At 48.8% G+C, this 27,985-nt stretch overlaps 8 pseudogenes; all 8 read left to right on the forward strand.

Moving 5' to 3' along the window:
* Positions 1–1,743: 1,743 nt before the first annotated feature.
* LOC136524535 (uncharacterized) lies at positions 1,744–2,752 on the forward strand (annotated as a pseudogene).
* Positions 2,753–5,647: 2,895 nt separating this feature from the next.
* Positions 5,648–6,550, forward strand: LOC136524536 (uncharacterized; annotated as a pseudogene).
* Positions 6,551–7,065: 515 nt separating this feature from the next.
* Positions 7,066–8,030, forward strand: LOC136524537 (uncharacterized; annotated as a pseudogene).
* Positions 8,031–10,109: 2,079 nt separating this feature from the next.
* On the forward strand, positions 10,110–13,792 carry LOC136524538 (uncharacterized; annotated as a pseudogene).
* A 543-nt stretch (positions 13,793–14,335) lies between these two features.
* On the forward strand, positions 14,336–16,572 carry LOC136524539 (uncharacterized; annotated as a pseudogene).
* A 6,113-nt stretch (positions 16,573–22,685) lies between these two features.
* On the forward strand, positions 22,686–24,924 carry LOC136524540 (uncharacterized; annotated as a pseudogene).
* Positions 24,925–25,465: 541 nt separating this feature from the next.
* LOC136524541 (uncharacterized) lies at positions 25,466–26,425 on the forward strand (annotated as a pseudogene).
* A 541-nt stretch (positions 26,426–26,966) lies between these two features.
* On the forward strand, positions 26,967–27,928 carry LOC136524543 (uncharacterized; annotated as a pseudogene).
* The last annotated feature ends 57 nt before the right edge of the window (positions 27,929–27,985 follow it).

Raw genomic sequence — 27,985 nt, forward strand, 5'->3', positions numbered from 1 at the left:
GAGTAGACTTTTACTCCCGGTTGGAGGTACAAACCGGGAGTAAAAGTGAACCTTTAGTCCCGGTTGGTAGCTCCAACCGGAACTAAAGGTCCCTTTCAGCAAAAGCCTGGCGCAGTAGCCGTTGGGCAGGGACCTTTAGTCCTAGTTGGAGCTACCAACCGGGACTAAAGGTTTCTCTAGTTCCGGGCGCGAAAAATACCGGGACTACAGCCAAATTTCGAAGTGGATCAAATGTCGTTTCTCTACTGGTGAATGTTCATTAACTTCGATGATTCGATTGTCAACTTATTACGCTACTAGTACTAGTTCGTTGACTTTAGTTTGTTACTATTGCACGTATTGCTTTGTATCAGGATGGATCTATATATGCTTGCCATCCTCGGTGTTGATGGATTTTACACCAAACTAATGTCACCCTTTCCTCCATGTTCCAAGGGTGTCACATGCTGCTCTCAGTTTTTAATACTACAGTACTCCGTATTTCAAGGGCCGATAGCTAAGGTTCCTCTCACTGTGGTCTTGACAAATACGCATGTATGCTCACCTCGATCTAGTTAGGCAAACCAGCTTATGCTAATACATCAGCAAGGGTGAGTACTTCCATCCACTGATGAAATCTGAAGGGTTGTCAAGGTATTGTCCCTGCTCACCAATCAAAATCTCATTTCATCTGCAGCTGATGCGTTGTTTCTTGGCGATTAATCGGCCATGCTCTACATTTTCTGTCTATCTATGAAGCAGGACTAGGACTCTTGCACCTCTAAGATCGAGGAATATTTCTTTGGTGCCGCTCTCGATCTTCAAGTTCAAGCTCAAGCCAGATCCATGGTGCACGCACTTTTCCCATCGTCTTAACCCTGGATCAATGTTACCTACTTACTAGCAGTCCATTCATTCTCATCTACCTTCTGCAATTAATAGCGGTGGACATGCATATAGCTAGGGTTCATCCTACCATTTGAGATATAAATACCAGAGGGTCCGGTGTAGGACCGAAAATCGTAAAAATCGATGAAATCTGGGTTGAAATTTTCAAATCTTTATGAAATTTTGGCTAAATTTGAAAAAAGAACTGAATGAAATGGAACCAAAATTACAAGTTTGTATATTTCCTAGAGGTCACTGGTACGACTGAAAATTGACGAAAATCGGCCGAAATTCCAAACCCTAGCTAGTCATACTCCAGAATGCACTAGTTGTCTAGTTATATGGGGTGCACAAGAAGCAAAACTTTTCGTTGGACCTCTAGGGGAGAGTACTTCCTCAGTAGCCAAGTAGTTATATCTGGATCTTGAATTCCTTCATGCATGGCTTAGCTGTTTTAGATCTTGTGGTAACCATTTATTTTCAATGGTTCCATGTGAGTGAGGCATCATGATCCGCGATGAAGAAAATTTTTCGCTGAATCACTGTTGGAGTTAAAAAGGTATAATTATTATCTGATACTTCTCACGAAGACAACAGCAGGTCTTGTCAGTAAATAAAAAGCTTAAGCATCAAGCTGGTCGAGCATCTATGAGCCAAGCTAGTCTTTATCTTATATACTATTAGTAATTATTAGAGAACCCAGAGAAGACTCCTAGCTAATGTTCATGAAAACTTGCCAGGAAAAAAAAGGATCAATTCTAAACATCATTATAATAATAAAAAACATTTAGTTTTAAATTTGGCACATCCTATTAATATCATAGTCTATAATAGCCATGGGCTCTATTGCGTTTTTCATTTGTACAATAATCTGACATGAGGGCCGACAGGTCAAGCCGGCCCATAGAAGACCCATAGGACACCGCTCGGCTGTGGCGGCAGGCAGCGGTACCTGCGGACGGCCGACAGGTGACATCATCCCTAAAGCAAGTACTCTGTGCAATCCATGGTCACGGACATGATTCAACAGCAGCACCTATGCCTGCACTATACAATCGGTTATACTTATATAAAAAAAAAATCTCTGTCAAGCAACAAAACTTCATACAAGCACAAAATTAATATTCTGCACTCAGAGTCAAATACCCCCACGTGGGCAAGGAGTTCTTACCTGACGCGGACGTCGGCGCCTGGTCCCTCCAGCTGCCGCCCGCTACGGTCGAGCTGCAGGTGCTGCCGTTCTGGTACGCCGTGAGGCCGCCGCGCATCCACGGCGCCGGCGTCAGCGCCCTTCGGGGACACGGTGGTGCGCGAGGACTTCCCGCTCGCCGCCACCGTGTTCCCGTCGCTGGAGGACCTGCACATCGGCGAGTGCACGCTCGCTGCCAGTACGAGCGTCACGTCGGACACCATGCCTCGCCTCAAACACCTCCGCTTCATCGACGTCGGCGTGAGGACGGATGACACCAAAGCCGCCGTCACCGTGCTCGCCGATGACCTCAGGACTCTCCGCATGTCATGCCGTTGGTACAGCAAGACTGAATCGCCATCGGAGCCGCTGCTGTTCTTGTGTCACTCGGGCATCACAGCCGTGTTCACCAAATACTCGTTGTTCCGCTTACGCGCACCCAAGCTGGCGGTGTTCGAGTGGCGATGCTGCTATGCTGACGAGGTGCGCATTGAGGCCGTGGGCCGCCTCTCCGATGTCGCCATCGAGGTTGACGCCGGTAGGACGCGCACGCCGACTCCGATTGGCACGGAACCCAAGTACGTGACAACACAACAACGTGACAAACTTGTGACCGACATCCTTCAAGGGCTTATGCCTGGGCTGCAGCCGCGCACTTGGAAAGATGTGACGAGGTATGCATATACTCGACTTTAATTTCAGACTGTTATTACACACACACAAAAAAAATCTCAAGTAGATAGGTTGTAAATTTGTTTGACTTTCATGGATATATCTACATACACAAATTCTCAGCCTTGTTTTGAAAGTCATTGATGGTCCAAGTTTAAATTGTTTTGCTAAATGTTAGTAAACGGGTCGAGCATCTATGAGCCAATCTAGTATTTATCTTATATACTATTAGTAATTATTAGAGACCCCAGAGAAGACTCCTAGCTAATGTTCATGAAAACTTGCCAAGAAAAAAGGGATCAATTCTAAAAATCCTTATAATAATAAAAAACATTTAATTTTAAATTTGGCACGTCCTATTAATATCATAGTCTATAATAGCCATGGGCTCTATTGCGTTTTTTATTTGTACAATAATCTGACACGTGGGCCGACAGGTCAAGCCGGCCCATAGAAGACCGATAGGACACCTCTCGGCTGTGGTGGCAGGCAGCGGTACCTATCGGCTTCTGGCAGGCCAACAGGTTGAAAGGTCCTTGTGTGGTTTTGGTAATTGAGTGACAACCTAGGTGAACTAATTGTGTTTATGTGAGATACACAGGTGATTAGTCCACAGATACATGTGTGTGAGCAACATATGCCATGATGGTGAAAATGGCTTGGAGATGTTGCAAAGCTCACACATGTGATGATGAAGGAGCTCATTGCACATGAGACATGACATTGAGTCATGTGATCAAGGTGGAGAAGATCAAGACAAGACTTGGCTTGATGGACCAGTTGCAAGAGTGAAGGGCAAGTTGAAGGCTTTGGAGCGATGGACCGCGTGGCGGTGAAGCTTTAGCAAGACTTGGCGCCGATGAACGAAGGCAACGGTGAAAAGCAAGTGAAGTCAAGATCGATGAACCAATATGATCACGTGATGATATGAAGTGGATCATATCATTGTTGATCATGTTGGTGCATGTGTTGCATCGACGTTGGGGGAGATGGAATGGAATGCGCAAGGCAAAGGTATAACCTAGGGCATTTCATTTCACCGGTCATAGGTGTGTAGAGAAGTTTATGACCGGGCTTAGGATAGATGGCCGTACTATCAAGAGGAGCAAACTTGTTTGCATATCGGTCATCTAGTGCCACTCGAGTGATCTAACTTTGCATCGTCGCTAGGATCGAGTGGCGTGGCAAGTTGAGTGGCTAACATCCTTTGGGAAATGTTTATGAAAAGCTAACACACATACACATGGTGGTGTTGGCACATTTACAAAGGAGAAGGAGTTGGAGTTGATGTGGATCAACTTGGTGAAGAAACTCCACCGGCGCTCTACACACAAAAGACAGGGTCTCACTGAGTGCATCGGATGCTGGCACTGGAAGTGACCGGACGCTAGCAGGGCGCGTCCGGTCAGGCTGACGCATGGTGACGCAGGAGCTGGAGTATGACTGGACGCTGGGCTGCGTCCAATCACGTGCGACCTGACGCGTCCGGTCAAGGTCGGTAGCTTACTGTAAACGATCGGACGCTGAGGTCTAGCGTCCAGTCAGTTGAAGCTGCTGCATCCGGTCAGAAGATGACCGTTGAGATCAGAAGAATGCCATTGAACGCAGGTGACACGTGGCTATCATCGGACGACCGGACACTGAGGTCCAGCATCCGGTCAACACGACCGGAGCGTCCGGTCGACCCGACAGTTGCCCAATGAAGGGGTAACGGCTAGTTTAGCCCTTGGGGCTATAAATAGAAGTGGCCTTCGGCCATGGCTGGTGTAGAGCACCTCGGGGGACTTTGTGTCCATGCTTGAGAGTGCTTGGGAGCCCTCCATCTTACACATACTTGATAGTGATCATCCGATTGTGTGAGTGAGCGATTCTAGTGCGATTGCATCGTGAGGTTGCATCAAGTGGCACTAGGTGATCGAGTTGCAAGCTGGTGGTGCTTGTTACTCTTGGAGGTTGCCACCTCCTAGATGGCTTGGTGGTGGTCTCCGTCGAAGCCCATAAGAAGCTTGTGCGGCGTTCTGGAGAAGAGCTTTGTGAGGGGCATTGTGCTCGCCCCGCGGGAGTCGCGAAAAGCAACTTTAGTAAAACGTGTCATTGAGCTACCCTCACTCAAGGGGTAGGTTCTTGCGGCGCCTGACGTGCGGGCTTAGCGGGTGATGCTAATTAGCCGCTGAACCGCCAAGTGAGCGGTCGACACAACGGAGACTAGCGTGTTGGCAAACACGTGAACCTCGGGAGAAAAATCATCGTGTCAACCTTTGTTCTTCCCGTTGGTTTGCATCCCCGTTACACAAGCTTGCAATTACTTTCATATACATTAAGCTTGTGTTGCTGCTTTTATAATTAGTTAGCTTGTGTAGCTTGCTAGTTATCTTCTTGCTTGTGTAGCATAGAAGTAGCTTCCTTGCGTGGCTAATTTGGTTTGTGTAACCTTGTTAGTCACATTACTTAGTTTGTGTAGCTAAGTAATTGCGCTCTCTAATTTGGCATTGGTTGCCTTGTTATTGAGCATTGTTAGTAAGCTTAGTTGACTGTGTGCATTTGCTTACTAGCATGTGTACGAGCTCCCTTGTTGCTTAAAGTACTATTGGCATAGGTTTGTGTGACCTTGCTCCTAGAATTGGTTAGGAGAGCTCTAGCTAGCCTGACACCTTTGTTGCTTGATTAGTATCTTTGCAAGGTGCTAGTGAACATAGATAGAGGGGTGTAGTCTTGGCTGGACCGATAGTTCTAATTCCGCACTTGTTTCGGTTAGCCAACGTGATTAATTTTAAAAAGGACTATTCACCCCCCTCTAGTCGCCATCTCGACCCTTTCACAGGTGACGTCATCCCTAAAGCAAGTACTCTGTGCAATCCATGGTCACGGACATGATTCAACAGCAGGACCTACACTGCATGTCGAAGGTATTGCGCAACAATGCTGTTTGAAGGTCACGATTCTGAATGTTGAAGCTACTGAGAAGGGCACTAGCACCTATGCCTGCACTATACAATCAGTTATACTTATATAAAAAAATCTCTGTCAAGGAACAATGCTTCATACAAGCACAAAATTAATATTCTGCACTCAGAGTCAAATACCCCCACGTGGGCAAGGAGTTCTTACCTAAGGCGGACGCCGGCGCCTGGTCCCTCCAGCTACCGCCCGCTACGGTCGAGCAACAGGTGCTGCCATTCTGGTACGTCGTGAGGCCGCCGCGCATCCACGGCGCCACCGTCAACGCCCTTCAGGGACACGGTGGTGCGCGAGGACTTCCCGCTCGCCACCACCGTGTTCCCGTCGCTGGAGGACCTGCACATCAGCGAGTGCACGCTCGCTGCCAGTATGAGTGTCAAGTCGGACGCCATGCCTCGCCTCAAACACCTCCGCTTCACCGACGTCGGCGTGAGGACGGATGACACCAAAGCCGCCGTCACCGTGCTAGCCGATGACCTCAGGACTCTCCGCATGTCATGCCATTGGTACAGCAAGACTGAATTGCCATCGGAGCCGCTGTTGTTCTTGTGTCACTCGGGCGTCACAGCCGTGTTCACCAAATAATCGTTGTTCCGCTTACGCGCACCCAAGCTGGCGGTGTTCGAGTGGCGATGCTGCTATGCTGACGAGGTGCGCATTGAGGCCGTGGGCCACCTCTCCGATGTCGCCATCGAGGTTGACGCCGGTAGGACGCGCACGCCGACTCCGATTGGCACGGAACCCAAGTACGTGACAATACAACAACGTGACAAACTTGTGACCGACATCCTTCAAGGGCTTATGCCTGGGCTGCAGCCGCGCACTTGGAACGATGTGACGAGGTATGTATATACTCGACGTTAATTTCAGACTGTTACTACACACACAAAAAAAATCTCAAGTAGATAGGCCGTAAATTTGTTTGACTTTCATGGATATATCTACATATACAAATCCTCAGCCTTGTTTTGAAAGTCATTGATGGTCCAAGTTTAAATTATTTTGCTAAATGTTAGTAAACGGGTCAAGCATCTATGAGCCAAGCTAGTCTTTATCTTATATACTATTAGTAATTATTAGAGACCCCAGAGAAGACTCCTAGCTAATGTTCATGAAAACTTGCCAATAAAAAAAGGTTCAATTCTAAAAATCCTTATAATAATATAAAACTTTTAATTTTAAATTTGGCACATACTATTAATATCATAGTCTATAATAGCCATGGGCTCTATTGCGTTTTCTATTTGTACAATAATCTGACATGAGGGCCGACAGGTCAAGCCGGGCCATAGAAGACCGATAGGACACCTCTCGGCTGTGGTGGCTGGTACCAGTCCGACAGGTGACGTCATCCCTAAAGCAAGTACTCTGTGCAATCCATGGTCACGGACATGATTCAACAGCAGGACCTATGCTGCATGTCGAAGGTATTGCGCAACTATGCTGTTCGAAGGTCACGATTCTGAATGTTGAAGCTATTGAGAAGGGCACTTGCACCTATGCCTGCACTATACAATCAGTTATACTTATATAAAAAAAATCTCTGTCAAGCAACAATGCTTCATACAAGCACAAAATTAATATTCCGCACTCAGAGTCAAATACCCCCACGTGGGCAAGGAGTTCTTACCTGAGGCGGACGCCGGCGCCTGGTCCCTCCAGCTGCCGCCCGCTACGGTCGAGCAGCAGGTGCTGCCGTTTTGGTACGCCGTGAGGCCGCCGCGCATCCACGGCGCCGCCGTCAGCGCCCTTTGGGGACACGGTGGTGCGCGAGGACTTCCTGCTCGCCGCCACCGTGTTCCCGTCGCTGGAGGACCTGCATATCGGCGAGTGCACGCTCGCTGCCAGTATGAGCGTCACGTCGGATCCCATGCCTTGCCTCAAACACCTCCGCTTCAACGACGTCAGCGTGAGGACGGATGACACCAAAGCCGCCGTCACCGTGCTCGCCGATGACCTCAGGACTCTCCGCATGTCATGCCGTTGGTACAGCAAGACTGAATCGCCATCGGAGCCGCTATTGTTCTTTTGTCACTCGGGCGTCACAGCCGTGTTCACCAAATACTCGTTGTTCCGCTTACGCGCACCCAAGCTGGCGGTGTTCGAGTGGCGATGCTGCTATGCTGACGAGGTGCGCATTGAGCCCGTGGGCCGCCTCTCCGAGGTCGCCATCGAGGTTGACGCCGGTAGGACGCGCACGCCGACTCCGATTGGCACGGAACCCAAGTACATGACAATACAACAACGTGACAAACTTGTGACCGACATCCTTCAAGGGCTTATGCCTGGGCTGCAGCCGCGCACTTGGAAAGATGTGACGAGGTATGTATATACTCGACTTTAATTTCAGACTGTTATTACACACACAAAAAAATTATATCCGACACAAGCAGATAGGTCGTAAATTTGTTTGACTTTAATGGATATATCTACATATACAAATTCTCAGCCTTGTTTTGAAAGTCATTGATGGTCCAAGTTTAAATTGTTTTGCTAAATGTTAGTAAACGGGTCGACCATCTATGAGCCAAGCTAGTCTTTATCTTATATACTATTAGTAATTATTAGAGACCCCAGAGAAGACTCCTAGCTTATGTTCATGAAAACTTGCCAGGAAAAAAAAGATCAATTCTAAAAATCCTTATAATAATAAAAAAACATTTAGTTTTGAATTTCGCACATCCTATTAATATCATAGTCTATAACAGCCATGGGCTCTATTGCGTTTTTTATTTGTACAATAATCTGACATGAGGGCCGACAGGTCAAGCAGGCCCATAGAAGACCGATAGGACACCTCTTGTCTGTGGTGGCAGGCAGCGGTACCGGTCGGCAGCAGGAAGGCCGACAGGTTTCCGGACGTCGTCATCCCTAAAGCAAGAACTCTGTGCAATCCATGGTCACAGACATGATTCAGCAGCAGGACCTATGCTGCATGTCGAAGGTATTGCGCAACTATGCTGTTTGAAGGTCACGATTCTGAATGTTGAAGCTATTGAGAAGGGCACTAGCACCTATGCCTGCACTATACAATCAGTTATACTTATTTAAAAAAAATCTCTGTCAAGCAACAATGCTTCATACAAGCACAAAATTAATATTCTGCACTCAGAGTCAAATACCCCCACGTGGGCAAGGAGTTCTTACCTGAGGCGGACGCCGGCGCCTGGTCCCTCCAGCTGCCGCCCGCTACGGTCGAGCTGCAGGTGCTGCTGTTCTGGTACGCCGTGAGGCAGCCGCGCATCCACGGCGCCGGCGTCAACGCCCTTCGGGGACACGGTGGTGCGCGAGGACTGAATCGCCATCGGAGCCGCTGTAGTTCTTGTGTCACTCGGGCGTCACAGCCGTGTTCACCAAATACTCGTTGTTCCGCTTACGCGCACCCAAGCTGGCGGTGTTCGAGTGGCGATGCTGCTATGCCGACGAGGTGCGCATTGAGGCCGTGGGCCGCATCTCCGATGTCGCCATCGAGGTTGACGCCGATAGGACGCGCACGCCGACTCCGATTCACACGGAACCCATGTACATGACAATACAACAACGTGACAAACTTGTGACCGACATCCTTCAAGGGTTTTATGCCTGGGCTGCAGCCGCGCACTTGGAAAGATGTCACGAGGTATGTGTATACTCGACTTTAATTTCAGACTGTTATTACACACACACAAAAAAATCTCTGACACAAGTAGATAGGTCGTAAATTTGTTTGACTTTCATGGATATATCTACATATACAAATTCTCACCCTTGTTTTGAAAGTCATTGATGGTCCAAGTTTAAACTGTTTTGCTGAATGTTAGTAAACGGGTAGAGCATCTATGAGCCAAGCTAGTCTTTATCTTATATACTACTAGTAATTATTAGAGACCCCAGAGAAGACTCCTAGCTAATGTTCATGAAAACTTGCCAGGAAAAAAATGATCAATTCTAAAAATCCTTATAATAATAAAAAATATTTAGTTTTACATTTGGCACATCCTATTAATATCATAGTCTATAATAGCCATGGGCTCTATTGCGTTTTTTATTTGTACAATAATCTGAAATGAGGGCGGACAGGTCAAGCAGGCCCATAGAAGACCGATAGGACACCTCTCGGCTGTGGAGGCAGGCAGCGGTACCGGTCGGCATCTGGAGGGCCGACAGGTTACTAAACGTCGTCATCCCTAAAGCAAGTACTCTGTGTAATCCATGGTCACGGACATGATTCAACAGCAGGACCTGTGCTGCATGTCGAAGGTATTGCGTAACTATGCTGTTTGAAGGTCACGATTCTGAATGTTGAAGCTACTGAGAAGGGCACTAGCACCTATCCCTGCACTATACAATCAGTTATACTTATATAAAAAAAATCTATGTCAAGCAACAATGCTTCATACAAGCACAAAATTAATATTCTGCACTCAGAGTCAAATACCCCCACATGGGCAAGGAGTTCTTACCTGACACGGACGCCGGCGCCTGGTCCCTCCAGCTGCCACCCGCTACAGTCGAGCTGCAGGTGCTGCCCTTCTGGTACGCCGTGAGGCCGCCGCTCATCCACGGCGCCGGCGTCAGCGCCCTTCGGGGACACGGTGGTGCGCGAGGACTTCCCGCTCGTCGCCACCGTGTTCCCATCGCTGGAGGACCTGCACATCGGGAGTGCACACTCGCTGCCAGTATGAGCGTCACGTCAGACACCATGCCCCGCCTCAAACACCTCCGCTACACCGACGTCAGCGTGAGGACGGATGACACCAAATCCGCCATCACCGTGCTCGCCGATGACCTAAGGAATCTCCGCATGTCATGCCGTTGGTACAGCAAGACTGAATCGCCCACGGAGCCGCTGTAGTTCGTGTGTCACTCGGGCGTCACAGCCGTGTTCACCAAATACTCGTTGTTCCGCTTACGCGCACCCAAGCTGGTGGTGTTCGAGTGGCAATGCTGCTATGCTGACGAGGTGCACATTGAGGCCGTGGGCCGCATCTCCAATGTCGCCATCGAGGTTGACGCCTGTAGGACACGCACGACGACTCCGATTCACACGGAACCCAAGTACGTGACAATACAACAACGTGACAAACTTGTGACCGACATCCTTCAAGGGTTTTATGCCTGGGCTGCAGCCGCGCACTTGGAAAGATGTCACGAGGTATGTGTATACTCGACTTTAATTTCAGACTGTTATTACACACACACAAAAAAATCTCTGACACAAGTAGATAGGTCGTAAAGTTGTTTGACTTTCATGGATATATCTACATATACAAATTCTCACCCTTGTTTTGAAAGTCATAGATGGTCCAAGTTTAAACTGTTTTGCTGAATGTTAGTAAACGGGTAGAGCATCTATGAGCCAAGCTAGTCTTTATCTTATATACTACTAGTAATTATTAGAGACCCCAGAGAAAACTCCTAGCTAATGTTCATGAAAACTTGCCAGGAAAAAAAGGATCAATTCTAAAAATCCTTATAATAATAAAAAATATTTGGTTTTACATTTGGCATATCCTATTAATATCATAGTCTATAATAGCCATGGGCTCTATTGCGTTTTTTATTTGTACAATAATCTGACATGAGGGCGGACAGGTCAAGCAGGCCCATAGAAGACCGATAGGACACCTCTCGGCTGTGGAGGCAGGCAGCGGTACCGGTCGGCATCCGGAGGGCTGACAGGTTACTAAACGTCGTCATCCCTAAAGCAAGTACTCTGTGTAATCCATGGTCATGGACATGATTCAACAGCAGGACCTGTGCTGCATGTCAAAGGTATTGCGCAACTATGCTGTTTGAAGGTCACGATTCTGAATGTTGAAGCTACTGAGAAGGGCAATAGCACCTATCCCTGCACTATACAATCAGTTATACTTATATAAAAAAACTCTCTGTCAAGCAACAATGCTTCATACAAGCACAAAATTAATATTCTGCACTCAGAGTCAAATACCCCCACGTGGGCAAGGAGTTCTTACCTGACACGGACGCCGGAGCCTGGTCCCTCCAGCTGCCAACCGCTACGGTCGAGCTGCGGGTGCTGCCCATCTGGTATGCCGTGAGGCCGCCGCGCATCCACGGCGCCGGCGTCAGCGCCCTTCGGGGACACGGTGGTGCGCGAGTACTTCCCGCTCGCCGCCACCGTGTTCCCATCACTGGAGGACCTGCACATCGGGAGTGCACGCTCGCTGCCAGTATGAGCGTCACGTCAGACACCATGCCCCGCCTCAAACACCTCCGCTTCACCAACGTCAGCGTGAGGACGGATGACACCAAAGCCGCCATCACCGTGCTCGCCGAGGACCTGAGGATTCTCCGCATATCATGCCGTTGGTACAGCAAGACTGAATCGCCATCGGAGCCGCTGTTGTTCTTGTGTCATTCGGGCGTCACAGCCGTGCTCACCAAATACTCGTTGTTCCGCTTACGTGCACCCAAGCTGGCGGTGTTCGAGTGGCGATGCTGCTATGCTGACGAGGTGCGCATTGAGGCCGTGGGCCGCCTCACCAATGTCGCCATCGAGGTTGACGCCAGTAGGACGCGCACGCCGACTCCGATTGGCACGGAACCCAAGTACATGACAATACAACAACGTGACAAACTTGTGACCGACATCCTTCAAGGGCTCTTGCCTGGGCTGCAGCCGCGCATTTGGAAAGATGTAACGAGGTATGTACATACTCGACTTTAATTTCCGACTGTTATTACACACACACAAAAATTATCTCTGACACAAGTAGATAGGTCGTAAATTTGTTTGACTTTAATGGATATATCTACATATACAAATTCTCAGCCTTGTTTTGAAAGTCATTGATGGTCCAAGTTTAAATTGTTTTGCTAAATGTTAGTAAACGGGTCGACCATCTATGAGACAAGCTAGTCTTTATCTTATATACTATTAGTAATTATTAGAGACCAGAGAAGGCTCCTAGCTAATGTTCATGAAAACTTGCCTGGAAAAAAAAGGATCAATTCTAAAAATCCTTATAATAATAAAAAAACATTTAGTTTTAAATTTGGCACATCCTATATCATAGTCTATAATAGCCGTGGGCTCTGTTGCATTTTTTATTTGTACAATAATCTGACATGAGGGCCGAGGCAGGTCAAGCCGGCCCAAAGAAGACCGATAGGACACCTCTCGGATGTGGTGGCAGGCAGCGGTACCTGGCGGCTTCTGGAGGGCTGACAGGTGACGTCATCCTTAAAGCAAGTACTTTGTGCACTCCATGGTCATGTCCTCCGAATGTTGAAGCTATTGAGAAGGGCACTAGCACCTATGCCTGCACTATACAATCAGTTATACTTATATAAAAAAATCTCTGTCAAGCAACAATGCTTCATACAAGCACAAAATTAATATTCTGCACTCAGAGTCAAATACCCCCACGTGGGCAAGGAGTTCTTACCTGACGCGGACGCCGGCGCCTGGTCCCTCCAGCTGCCGCCCGCTGCGGTCGAGCTGCAGGTGCTGCCGTTCTGGTACGCCGTGAGGCCGCCGCGCATCCACGGCGCTGGCGTCAGCGCCCTTCGGGGACACGGTGGTGCGCGAGGACTTCCCGCTCGCCACCACCGTGTTCCAGTCGCTGGAGGACCTGCACATCGGCGAGTGCACGCTCGCTACCAGTATGAGCGTCACGTCGGACACCATTCCTCCGCCTCAAACACCTCCGCTTCACCGACGTCAGCGTGAGGATAGATGACACCAAAGCTGCCATCACCGTGCTCGCCGATGACCTGAGGACTCTCCGCAGGTCATGTCGTTGGTACAGCAAGACTGAATCGCCATCGGACCCGCTGTTGTTCTTGTGTCACTCGGGCGTCACAGCCGTGTTCACCAAATACTCATTGTTCCGCTTACGCGCACCCAAGCTGGCGCTGTTCGAGTGGCGATGCTGCTATGCTGACAAGGTGCACATTGAGGCCGTGGGCCGCCTCACCAATGTCGCCATCGAGGTTGACGCCGGTAGGACGTGCACGCCAACTCCGATTGACACGGAACCCAAGTACAAGACAATACAACAACGCGACAAACTTGTGACCGACATCCTTCAAGGGCTTATGCCTGGGCTGTAGCCGCGCACTTGGAAAGATGTGACGAGGTATGTATATACTCGACTTTAATTTCAGACTGTTATTACACACACACAAAAAATCTCAAGTAGATAGGTCGTAAATTTGTTTGACTTTCATGGATATATCTACATATACAAATTCTCAGCCTTGTTTTGAAAGTCATTGATGGTCCAAGTTTAAATTGTTTTGCTAAATGTTAGTAAACGGGTCGAGCATCTATGAGCCAAGCTAGTCTTTATCTTGTATACTATTAGTAATTATTAGAGACCCCAGAGAAGACTCCTAGCTAATATTCATGAAAACTTGCCAGGAAAAAAAAGATCAATTCTAAAAATCCTTATAATAATAAAAAACATTTAGTTTTGAATTTGGCACATCCTATTAATATCATAGTCTATAACAGCCATGGGCACTATTGCGTTTTTTATTTGTACAATAATCTGACATGAGGGCCGATAGGTCAAGCAGGCCCATAGAAGACCGATAGGACACCTCTCGGCTGTGGTGGCAGGCAGCGGTACCGGTCGGCATCTGGAGGGCCGACAGGTTACCGGACGTCGTCATCCCTAAAGCAAGTACTCTGTGCAATCCATGGTCGCGGACAAGATTCAACAGCAGGACCTATGCTGCATGTCGAAGGTATTGCGCAACTATGCTGTTTGAAGGTCACGATTCTGAACATTGAAGCTATTGAGAAGGCACTAGCACCTATGCATGCACTATACAAACAGTTATACTTATATAAAAAAATCTCTGTCAAGCAACAACGCTTCATACAAGCACATAATTAATATTCTGCACTCAGAGTCAAATACCCCCATGTGGGCAAGGAGTTCTTACCTGACGCAGATACCGGCGCCTGGTCCCTCCAGCTCCCGCCCGCTACGGTCGAGCTGCAAGCGCAGCCGTTCTGGTATGCCGTGAGGCCGCCGCGCATCCACGGCGCCGGCGTCAGCGCTCTTCGGGTACACGGTGGTGCGCGAGGACTGAATCGCCATCGGAGCCGCTGTAGTTCGTGTGTCACTCGGGCGTCACAGCCGTGTTCACCAAATACTCGTTGTTCCGCTTACGCGCACCCAAGCTGTCGGTGTTCGAGTGGCGATGCTGCTATGCTGACGAGGTGCGCATTCAGGCCGTGGGCCTCCTCTCCGATGTCGCCATCGATGTTGACGCCGGTAGGACGCGCACGCCGACTCCGATTGGCATGGAGCCCAAGTACGTGACAATACAACAACGTCACAAACTTGTGACCGCCATCCTTCAAGGGCTTATGCCTGGGCTGCAGCCGCGCACTTGGAAAGATGTAACGAGGTATGTATATACTCGACTTTAATTTCAGACTGTTATTACACACACACACACACAAAAAAAGTCTCTGACACAAGTAGATAGGTCGTAAATTTGTTTGACTTTCAGCCTTGTTTTGAAAGTCATTCATGGTCCAAGTTTAAATTATTTTGCTAAATGTTAGTAAACGGGTCGAGCATCTATGAGCCAAGCTAATCTTTATCTTATATACTATTAGTAATTATTAGAGACCCCAGAGAAGACTCCAAGGTAATGTTCATGAAAACTTGCCAGGAAAAAAGGGATCAATTCTAAAAATCCTTATAATAATAAAAAACATTTAGTTTTAAATTTGGCACATCCTATTAATATCATAGTCTATAATAGCCATGGGCTCCATTGCGTTTTTTATTTGTACAATAATCTGACATGAGGGCCGACAGGTCAAGCAGGCCCATAGAAGACCGATAGGACACCTCTGGGCTGTGGTAGCAGGCAGCGGTATCGGTCGGCAGCCGGAGGGCCGACAGGTTACTAGACATCGTCATCCCTAAAGCAACTACTCTGTGCAATCCATGGCCACGGACAAGATTCAACGGCAGGACCTATGCCGCATGTCGAAGGTATTGCGCAACTATGCTGTTTGAAGGTCACGATTCTGAACATTGAAGCTATTGAGAAGGCACTAGCACCTATGCCTGCACTATACAATCAGTTATACTTATATAAAAAAAAACCTCTGTCAAGCAACAATGCTTCATACAAGCACAAAATTAATATTCTGCACTCAGAGTCAAATACCCCCACGTGGGCAAGGAGTTCTTACCTGACGCGGACGCCGGCGCCTGGTCCCTCCAGCTGCCGCCCGCTGCGGTCGAGCTGCAGGTGCTGCCGTTCTGGTACGCCGTGAGGCCGCCGCGCATCCACGGCGCTGGCGTCAGCGCCCTTCGGGGACACGGTGGTGCGCGAGGACTTCCCGCTCGCCACCACCGTGTTCCAGTCGCTGGAGGACCTGCACATCGGCGAGTGCACGCTCGCTACCAGTATGAGCGTCACGTCGGACACCATTCCTCCGCCTCAAACACCTCCGCTTCACCGACGTCAGCGTGAGGATAGATGACACCAAAGCTGCCATCACCGTGCTCGCCGATGACCTGAGGACTCTCCGCAGGTCATGTCGTTGGTACAGCAAGACTGAATCGCCATCGGACCCGCTGTTGTTCTTGTGTCACTCGGGCGTCACAGCCGTGTTCACCAAATACTCATTGTTCCGCTTACGCGCACCCAAGCTGGCGCTGTTCGAGTGGCGATGCTGCTATGCTGACAAGGTGCACATTGAGGCCGTGGGCCGCCTCACCAATGTCGCCATCGAGGTTGACGCCGGTAGGACGTGCACGCCAACTCCGATTGACACGGAACCCAAGTACAAGACAATACAACAACGCGACAAACTTGTGACCGACATCCTTCAAGGGCTTATGCCTGGGCTGTAGCCGCGCACTTGGAAAGATGTGACGAGGTATGTATATACTCGACTTTAATTTCAGACTGTTATTACACACACACAAAAAATCTCAAGTAGATAGGTCGTAAATTTGTTTGACTTTCATGGATATATCTACATATACAAATTCTCAGCCTTGTTTTGAAAGTCATTGATGGTCCAAGTTTAAATTGTTTTGCTAAATGTTAGTAAACGGGTCGAGCATCTATGAGCCAAGCTAGTCTTTATCTTGTATACTATTAGTAATTATTAGAGACCCCAGAGAAGACTCCTAGCTAATATTCATGAAAACTTGCCAGGAAAAAAAAGATCAATTCTAAAAATCCTTATAATAATAAAAAACATTTAGTTTTGAATTTGGCACATCCTATTAATATCATAGTCTATAACAGCCATGGGCACTATTGCGTTTTTTATTTGTACAATAATCTGACATGAGGGCCGATAGGTCAAGCAGGCCCATAGAAGACCGATAGGACACCTCTCGGCTGTGGTGGCAGGCAGCGGTACCGGTCGGCATCTGGAGGGCCGACAGGTTACCGGACGTCGTCATCCCTAAAGCAAGTACTCTGTGCAATCCATGGTCGCGGACAAGATTCAACAGCAGGACCTATGCTGCATGTCGAAGGTATTGCGCAACTATGCTGTTTGAAGGTCACGATTCTGAACATTGAAGCTATTGAGAAGGCACTAGCACCTATGCATGCACTATACAAACAGTTATACTTATATAAAAAAATCTCTGTCAAGCAACAACGCTTCATACAAGCACATAATTAATATTCTGCACTCAGAGTCAAATACCCCCATGTGGGCAAGGAGTTCTTACCTGACGCAGATACCGGCGCCTGGTCCCTCCAGCTCCCGCCCGCTACGGTCGAGCTGCAAGCGCAGCCGTTCTGGTATGCCGTGAGGCCGCCGCGCATCCACGGCGCCGGCGTCAGCGCTCTTCGGGTACACGGTGGTGCGCGAGGACTGAATCGCCATCGGAGCCGCTGTAGTTCGTGTGTCACTCGGGCGTCACAGCCGTGTTCACCAAATACTCGTTGTTCCGCTTACGCGCACCCAAGCTGTCGGTGTTCGAGTGGCGATGCTGCTATGCTGACGAGGTGCGCATTCAGGCCGTGGGCCTCCTCTCCGATGTCGCCATCGATGTTGACGCCGGTAGGACGCGCACGCCGACTCCGATTGGCATGGAGCCCAAGTACGTGACAATACAACAACGTCACAAACTTGTGACCGCCATCCTTCAAGGGCTTATGCCTGGGCTGCAGCCGCGCACTTGGAAAGATGTAACGAGGTATGTATATACTCGACTTTAATTTCAGACTGTTATTACACACACACACACACAAAAAAAGTCTCTGACACAAGTAGATAGGTCGTAAATTTGTTTGACTTTCAGCCTTGTTTTGAAAGTCATTCATGGTCCAAGTTTAAATTATTTTGCTAAATGTTAGTAAACGGGTCGAGCATCTATGAGCCAAGCTAATCTTTATCTTATATACTATTAGTAATTATTAGAGACCCCAGAGAAGACTCCAAGGTAATGTTCATGAAAACTTGCCAGGAAAAAAGGGATCAATTCTAAAAATCCTTATAATAATAAAAAACATTTAGTTTTAAATTTGGCACATCCTATTAATATCATAGTCTATAATAGCCATGGGCTCCATTGCGTTTTTTATTTGTACAATAATCTGACATGAGGGCCGACAGGTCAAGCAGGCCCATAGAAGACCGATAGGACACCTCTGGGCTGTGGTAGCAGGCAGCGGTATCGGTCGGCAGCCGGAGGGCCGACAGGTTACTAGACATCGTCATCCCTAAAGCAACTACTCTGTGCAATCCATGGCCACGGACAAGATTCAACGGCAGGACCTATGCCGCATGTCGAAGGTATTGCGCAACTATGCTGTTTGAAGGTCACGATTCTGAACATTGAAGCTATTGAGAAGGCACTAGCACCTATGCCTGCACTATACAATCAGTTATACTTATATAAAAAAAAACCTCTGTCAAGCAACAATGCTTCATACAAGCACAAAATTAATATTCTGCACTCAGAGTCAAATACCCCCACGTGGGCAAGGAGTTCTTACCTGACGCGGACGCCGGCGCCTGGTCCCTCCAGCTGCCGCCCGCTGCGGTCGAGCTGCAGGTGCTGCCGTTCTGGTACGCCGTGAGGCCGCCGCGCATCCACGGCGCTGGCGTCAGCGCCCTTCGGGGACACGGTGGTGCGCGAGGACTTCCCGCTCGCCACCACCGTGTTCCAGTCGCTGGAGGACCTGCACATCGGCGAGTGCACGCTCGCTACCAGTATGAGCGTCACGTCGGACACCATTCCTCCGCCTCAAACACCTCCGCTTCACCGACGTCAGCGTGAGGATAGATGACACCAAAGCTGCCATCACCGTGCTCGCCGATGACCTGAGGACTCTCCGCAGGTCATGTCGTTGGTACAGCAAGACTGAATCGCCATCGGACCCGCTGTTGTTCTTGTGTCACTCGGGCGTCACAGCCGTGTTCACCAAATACTCATTGTTCCGCTTACGCGCACCCAAGCTGGCGCTGTTCGAGTGGCGATGCTGCTATGCTGACAAGGTGCACATTGAGGCCGTGGGCCGCCTCACCAATGTCGCCATCGAGGTTGACGCCGGTAGGACGTGCACGCCAACTCCGATTGACACGGAACCCAAGTACAAGACAATACAACAACGCGACAAACTTGTGACCGACATCCTTCAAGGGCTTATGCCTGGGCTGTAGCCGCGCACTTGGAAAGATGTGACGAGGTATGTATATACTCGACTTTAATTTCAGACTGTTATTACACACACACAAAAAATCTCAAGTAGATAGGTCGTAAATTTGTTTGACTTTCATGGATATATCTACATATACAAATTCTCAGCCTTGTTTTGAAAGTCATTGATGGTCCAAGTTTAAATTGTTTTGCTAAATGTTAGTAAACGGGTCGAGCATCTATGAGCCAAGCTAGTCTTTATCTTGTATACTATTAGTAATTATTAGAGACCCCAGAGAAGACTCCTAGCTAATATTCATGAAAACTTGCCAGGAAAAAAAAGATCAATTCTAAAAATCCTTATAATAATAAAAAACATTTAGTTTTGAATTTGGCACATCCTATTAATATCATAGTCTATAACAGCCATGGGCACTATTGCGTTTTTTATTTGTACAATAATCTGACATGAGGGCCGATAGGTCAAGCAGGCCCATAGAAGACCGATAGGACACCTCTCGGCTGTGGTGGCAGGCAGCGGTACCGGTCGGCATCTGGAGGGCCGACAGGTTACCGGACGTCGTCATCCCTAAAGCAAGTACTCTGTGCAATCCATGGTCGCGGACAAGATTCAACAGCAGGACCTATGCTGCATGTCGAAGGTATTGCGCAACTATGCTGTTTGAAGGTCACGATTCTGAACATTGAAGCTATTGAGAAGGCACTAGCACCTATGCATGCACTATACAAACAGTTATACTTATATAAAAAAATCTCTGTCAAGCAACAACGCTTCATACAAGCACATAATTAATATTCTGCACTCAGAGTCAAATACCCCCATGTGGGCAAGGAGTTCTTACCTGACGCAGATACCGGCGCCTGGTCCCTCCAGCTCCCGCCCGCTACGGTCGAGCTGCAAGCGCAGCCGTTCTGGTATGCCGTGAGGCCGCCGCGCATCCACGGCGCCGGCGTCAGCGCTCTTCGGGTACACGGTGGTGCGCGAGGACTGAATCGCCATCGGAGCCGCTGTAGTTCGTGTGTCACTCGGGCGTCACAGCCGTGTTCACCAAATACTCGTTGTTCCGCTTACGCGCACCCAAGCTGTCGGTGTTCGAGTGGCGATGCTGCTATGCTGACGAGGTGCGCATTCAGGCCGTGGGCCTCCTCTCCGATGTCGCCATCGATGTTGACGCCGGTAGGACGCGCACGCCGACTCCGATTGGCATGGAGCCCAAGTACGTGACAATACAACAACGTCACAAACTTGTGACCGCCATCCTTCAAGGGCTTATGCCTGGGCTGCAGCCGCGCACTTGGAAAGATGTAACGAGGTATGTATATACTCGACTTTAATTTCAGACTGTTATTACACACACACACACACACAAAAAGTCTCTGACACAAGTAGATAGGTCGTAAATTTGTTTGACTTTCAGCCTTGTTTTGAAAGTCATTCATGGTCCAAGTTTAAATTATTTTGCTAAATGTTAGTAAACGGGTCGAGCATCTATGAGCCAAGCTAATCTTTATCTTATATACTATTAGTAATTATTAGAGACCCCAGAGAAGACTCCAAGGTAATGTTCATGAAAACTTGCCAGGAAAAAAGGGATCAATTCTAAAAATCCTTATAATAATAAAAAACATTTAGTTTTAAATTTGGCACATCCTATTAATATCATAGTCTATAATAGCCATGGGCTCCATTGCGTTTTTTATTTGTACAATAATCTGACATGAGGGCCGACAGGTCAAGCAGGCCCATAGAAGACCGATAGGACACCTCTGGGCTGTGGTAGCAGGCAGCGGTATCGGTCGGCAGCCGGAGGGCCGACAGGTTACTGCACATCGTCATCCCTAAAGCAACTACTCTGTGCAATCCATGGTCACGGACAAGATTCAACGGCAGGACCTATGCTGCATGTCGAAGGTATTGCGCAACTATGCTGTTTGAAGGTCACGATTCTGAACATTGAAGCTATTGAGAAGGCACTAGCACCTATGCCTGCACTATACAATCAGTTATACTTATATAAAAAAAAACCTCTGTCAAGCAACAATGCTTCATACAAGCACAAAATTAATATTCTGCACTCAGAATCAAATACCCCCACGTGGGCAAGGAGTTCTTACCTGACGCGGACGCCGACGCCTGATCCCTCTAGCTGCCGCCCGCTACGGTCGAGCTGCAGATGCTGCCATTCTGGTACGCCGTGAGGCAGCCGCGCATCCACGGCGCCGGCGTCAACGCCCTTCGGGGACACGGTGGTGCGCGAGGAATGAATCGCCATCGGAGCCGCTGTAGTTCTTGTGTCACTCGGGCGTCACAGCCGTGTTCACCAAATACTCGTTGTTCCGCACTTCCGCTTACGCGCACCCAAGCTGGCGGTGTTCGAGTGGCGATGCTGCTATGCCGACGAGGTGCGCATTGAGGCCGTGGGCCGCATCTCCGATGTCGCCATCGAGGTTGACGCCGGTAGGACGCGCACGCCGACTCCGATTCGCACGGAACCCAAGTACGTGACAATACTACAACGTGACAAACTTGTGACCGACATCCTTCAAGGGTTTTATGCCTGGGCTGCAGCCGCGCTCTTGGAAAGATGTCACGAGGTATGTGTATACTCGATTTTAATTTCAGACTGTTATTACACACACAAAAAAAATCTCAAGTAGATAGGTCGTAAATTTGTTTGACTTTCATGGATATATCTACATATACAAATTCTCAGCCTTGTTTTGAAAGTCATTGATCGTCCAAGTTTAAATTATTTTGCTGAATGTTAGCAAACGGGTAGAGCATCTATGAGCCAAGCTAGTCTTTATCTTATATACTACTAGTAATTATTAGAGACCCCAGAGAAGACTCCTAGCTAATGTTCATGAAAACTTGCCAGGAAAAAAATGATCAATTCTAAAAATCCTTATAATAATAAAAAATATTTAGTTTTACATTTGGCACATCCTATTAATATCATAGTCTATAATAGCCATGGGCTCTATTGCGTTTTTTATTTGTACAATAATCTGAAATGAGGGCGGACAGGTCAAGCAGGCCCATAGAAGACCGATAGGACACCTCTCGGCTTGTGGAGGCAGGCAGCGGTATCGGTCGGCATCTGGAGGGCCGACAGGTCGTCATCCCTAAAGCAAGTACTCTGTGTAATCCATGGTCACGGACATGATTCAACAGCAGGACCTGTGCTGCATGTCGAAGGTATTGCGCAACTCTGCTGTTTGAAGGTCACGATTCTGAATGTTGAAGCTACTGAGAAGGGCACTAGCACCTATCCCTGCACTATACAATCAGTTATACTTATATAAAAAAAATCTATGTCAAGCAACAATGCTTCATACAAGCGCAAAATTAATATTCTGCACTCAGAGTCAAATACCCCCACATGGGCAAGGAGTTCTTACCTGACACGGACGCCGGCGCCTGGTCCCTCCAGCTGCCACCCGCTACGGTCGAGCTGCAGGTGCTGCCCTTCTGGTACGCCGTGAGGCCGCCGCTCATCCACGGCGCCGGCGTCAGCGCCCTTCAGGGACATGGTGGTGCGCGAGGACTTCCCGCTCGCCGCCACCGTGTTCCCATCGCTGGAGGACCTGCACATCGGGAGTGCACGCTCGCTGCCAGTATGAGCGTCACGTCAGACACCATGCCCCGCCTCAAACACCTCCGCTTCACCGACGTCAACGTGAGGACGGATGACACCAAAGCCGCCATCACCGTGCTCGCCGATGACCTAAGGAATCTCCGCATGTCATGCCGTTGGTACAGCAAGACTGAATCGCCCACGGAGCCGTTGTAGTTCGTGTGTCACTCGGGCGTCACAGCCGTGTTCACCAAATACTCGTTGTTCCGCTTACGCGCACCCAAGCTGGTGGTGTTCGAGTGGCAATGCTGCTATGCTGACGAGGTGCGCATTGAGGCCGTGGGCCGCATCTCCAATGTCGCCATCGAGGTTGACGCCTGTAGGACACGCACGACGACTCCGATTCGCACGGAACCCAAGTACGTGACAATACAACAACGTGACAAACTTGTGACCGACATCCTTCAAGGGTTTTATGCCTGGGCTGCAGCCGCGCACTTGGAAAGATGTCACGAGGTATGTGTATACTCGACTTTAATTTCAGACTGTTATTACACACACACAAAAAAATCTCTGACACAAGTAGATAGGTCGTAAATTTGTTTGACTTTCATAGATATATCTACATATACAAATTCTCAGCCTTGTTTTGAAAGTCATTGATGGTCCAAGTTTACATTGTTTTGCTGAATGTTAGTAAACGGGTAGAGCATCTATGAGCCAAGCTAGTCTTTATCTTATATACTACTAGTAATTATTAGAGACCCCAGAGAAGACTCCTAGCTAATGTTCATGAAAACTTGCCACCAAAAAAAGGATCAATTCTAAAAATCCTTATAATAATAGAAAACATTTAGTTTTAAATTTGGCACATCCTATTAATATCATAGTCTATAATAGCCATGGGCTCTATTGTGTTTTTTATTTGTACAATAATCTGACATGAGGGCGGACAGGTCAAGCAGGCCCATAGAAGACCGATAGGACACCTCTCGGTTGTGGAGGCAGGCAGCGGTACCGGTCGGCATCTGGAGGGCCAACAGGTTTCGTCATCCCTAAAGCAAGTACTCTGTGCAATCCATGGTCACGGACATGATTCAACAGCAGGACCTGTGCTGCATGTCATAGGTATTGCGCAACTATGCTGTTTGAAGGTCACGATTCTGAATGTTGAAGCTACTGAGAAGGGCACTAGCACCTATCCCTGCACTATACAATCAGTTATACTTATATAGAAAAAATCTCTGTCAAGCAACAATGCTTCGTACAAGCACAAAATTAATATTCTGCACTCAGAGTCAAATACCCCCACGTGGGCAAGGAGTTCTTACCTGACACGGACGCCGGCGCCTGGTCCCTCCAGCTGCCAACCGCTACGGTCGAGCTGCAGGTGCTGCCCATCTGGTACGCCGTGAGCTCGCCGCGCATCCACGGCGCCGGCGTCAGCGCCCTTCGGGGACATGGTGGTGCGCGAGGACATCCCGCTCGCCGCCACCGTGTTCCCATCGCTGGAGGACCTTCCCATCGGGAGTGCACGCTCGCTGCCAGTATGAGCGTCACGTCAGACACCATGCCCCGCCTCAAACACCTCCGCTTCACCAACGTCAGCGTGAGGACGGATGACACCAAAGCCGCCATCACCATGCTCGCCGATGACCAGAGGACTCTCCGCTTGTCATGTCGTTGGTACAACAAGACAGAATCACCCACAGAGCCGCTGTAGTTCGTGTGTCACTCGGGCGTCACAGCCGTGTTGACCAAATACTCGTCGTTCCCCTTACGCGCACCCAAGCTGGCGGTGTTCGAGTGGCGATGCTGCTATGCTGATGAGGTGCGCATTGAGGCCGTGGGCCGCATCTCCAATGTCGCCATCGAGGTTGAGGCCGGTAGGACGCGCACGCCGACTCCGGTTCGCACGGAACCCAAGTACGTGACAATACAACAACGTGACAAACTTGTGACCGACATCCTTCAAGGGCTTATGCCTGGGCTGCAGCCGCGCACTTGGAAAGATGTCACGAGGTATGTGTATACTCGACTTTAATTTCAGACTGTTATTACACACACAAAAAAAATCTATGACACAAGTAGATAGATCGTAAATTTGTTTGACTTTCATGGATATATCTACATATACAAATTCTCACCCTTGTTTTGAAAGTCATTGATGGTCCAAGTTTAAACTGTTTTGCTAAATGTTAGTAAACGGGTAGAGCATCTATGAGCCAAGCTAGTCTTTATCTTATATACTACTAGTAATTATTAGAGACCCCAGAGAAGACTCCTAGCTAATGTTCATGAAAACTTGCCACCAAAAAAAGGATCAATTCTAAAAATCCTTATAATAATAGAAAACATTTAGTTTTAAATTTGGCACATCCTATTAATATCATAGTCTATAATAGCCATGGGCTCTATTGTGTTTTTTATTTGTACAATAATCTGACATGAGGGCGGACAGGTCAAGCAGGCCCATAGAAGACCGATAGGACACCTCTCGGTTGTGGAGGCAGGCAGCGGTACCGGTCGGCATCTGGAGGGCCAACAGGTTTCGTCGTCCCTAAAGCAAGTACTCTGTGCAATCCATGGTCACGGACATGATTCAACAGCAGGACCTGTGCTGCATGTCGAAGGTATTGCGCAACTATGCTGTTTGAAGGTCACGATTCCGAATGTTGATGCTACTGAGAAGGGCTCTAGCACCTATGCCTGCACTATACAATCTGTTATACTTATATAAAAAAAATCTCTGTCAAGCAACAATGCTTCGTACAAGCACAAAAGTAATATTCCGAACTCAGAGTCAAATACCCCCATGTGGGCAAGTTCTTACCTGACGCGGACGCCGGCGCCTGGTCCCTCCAGCTGCCGGCCGCTACGGTCTAGCTGCAGGTGTTGCCCTTCTGGTACGCCGTGAGGCCGCCATGCATCCACGGCGCCGGCGTCGGCGCCCTTCGGGGACACGGTGGTGCGCGAGGACTTCCCGCTCGCCGCCACCGTGTTCCCATCGTTGGAGGACCTGCACATCGAGAGTGCACGCTCGCTGCCAGTATGAGGTCACGTCGGACACCATGCCCCGCCTCAAACACCTCCGCTTAACCGACGTCAGCGTGAGGATGGATGACACCAAAGCCGCCATCACCGTGCTTGCCGATGACCTAAGGACTCTCCGCATGTCATGCCGTTGGTACATAAAGACTGAATCGCCCACGGAGCCGCTGTAGTTCGTGTGTCACTCGGGCGTCACAACCGTGTTCACCAAATACTCGTTGTTCCGCTTATGCGCACCCAAGCTGGCGGTGTTCGAGTGGCGATGCTGCTATGCTGACGAGGTGCGCATTGAGGCCGTGGGCCGCATCTCCAATGTCGCCATCAAGGTTGAGGCCGGTAGGACGCGCACGCCGACTCCGGTTCGCACGGAACCCAAGTACGTGACAATACAACAACGTGACAAACTTGTGACCGACATCCTTCAAGGGCTTATGCCTGGGCTGCAGCCGCGCACTTGGAAAGATGTCACGAGGTATGTGTATACTCGACTTTAATTTCAGACTGTTATTACACACACACACAAAATCTATGACACAAGTAGATAGATCGTAAATTTGTTTGACTTTCATGGATATATCTACATATACAAATTCTCAGCCTTGTTTTGAAAGTCATTGATGGTCCAAGTTTAAACTGTTTTGCTGAATGTTAGTAAACGGGTAGAGCATCTATGAGCCAAGCTAGTCTTTATCTTATATACTACTAGTAATTATTAGAGACCCCAGAGAAGACTCCTAGCTAATGTTCACGAAAACTTGCCACGAAAAAGAGGATCAATTCTAAAAATCCTTATAATAATAGAAAACATTTAGTTTTAAATTTGGCACATCCTATTAATATCATAGTCTATAATAGCCATGGGCTCTATTGCGTTTTTTATTTGTACAATAATCTGACATGAGGGCGGACAGGTCAAGCAGGCCCATAGAAGACCGATAGGACACCTCTCGGTTGTGGAGGCTGGCAGCGGTACCGGTCGGCATCTGGAGGGCCAACAGGTTTCGTCATCCCTAAAGCAAGTACTCTGTGCAATCCATGGTCATGGACATGATTCAACAGCAGGACCTGTGCTGCATGTCGAAGGTATTGCGCAACTATGCTGTTTGAAGGTCACGATTCCGAATGTTGATGCTACTGAGAAGGGCTCTAGCACCTATGCCTGCACTATACAATCAGTTATATTTATATAAAAAAATATCTGTCAAGCAACAATGCTTCATACAAGCACAAAATTAATATTCCGAACTCAGAGTCAAATACCCCCACGTGGGCAAGGAGTTCTTACCTGACGCGGACGCAGGCGCCTGGTCCCTCCAGCTGCCGGCCGCTACGGTCGAGCTACAGGTGCTGCCCTTCTGGTACGCCGTGAGGCCGCCACGCATCCACGGCGCCGGCGTCAGCGCCCTTCGGGGACACGGTGGTGCGCGAGGACTTCCCGCTCGCCGCCACCGTGTTCCCATTGCTGGAGGACCTGCACATCGGGAGTGCACGCTCGCTGCCAGTATGAGCGTCACGTCGGACACCATGCCCCGCCTCAAACAGCTCCGCTTAACCGACGTCAGCGTGAGGACGGATGACACCAAAGCCGCCATCACCATGCTCGCCGATGACCTGAGGACTCTACGCATGTCATGCCGTTGGTACAGCAAGACTGAATCGCCATCGGAGCACTGTAGTTGTTGTGTCACTTGGGCGTCACAGTCATGTTCACCAAATACTCGTTGTTCCGCTTACGCGCACCCAAGCTGGCGGTGTTCGAGTGGCGATGCTGCTATGCTGACGAGGTGCGCATTGAGGCCGTGGGCCGCATCTCCGATGTCGCCATCGAGGTTGACGCCGGTAGGACGCGCACGGCGACTCCGATTCGCACGGAACCCAAGTACGTGACAATACAACAGCGTGACAAACTTGTGATCGACATCCTTCAAGGGCTTTTGCCTGGGCTGCAGCCGCGCACTTGGAAAGATGTCACGAGGTATTTGTATACTCGACTTTAATTTCAGACTGTTATTAAACACACAAAAAAAATCTCTGACACAAGTAAATAGGTCATA

Source organism: Miscanthus floridulus, chromosome 18 (genome assembly GCF_019320115.1).
Source record: "Miscanthus floridulus cultivar M001 chromosome 18, ASM1932011v1, whole genome shotgun sequence".
NCBI classification, from domain to species: domain Eukaryota; kingdom Viridiplantae; phylum Streptophyta; class Magnoliopsida; order Poales; family Poaceae; genus Miscanthus; species Miscanthus floridulus.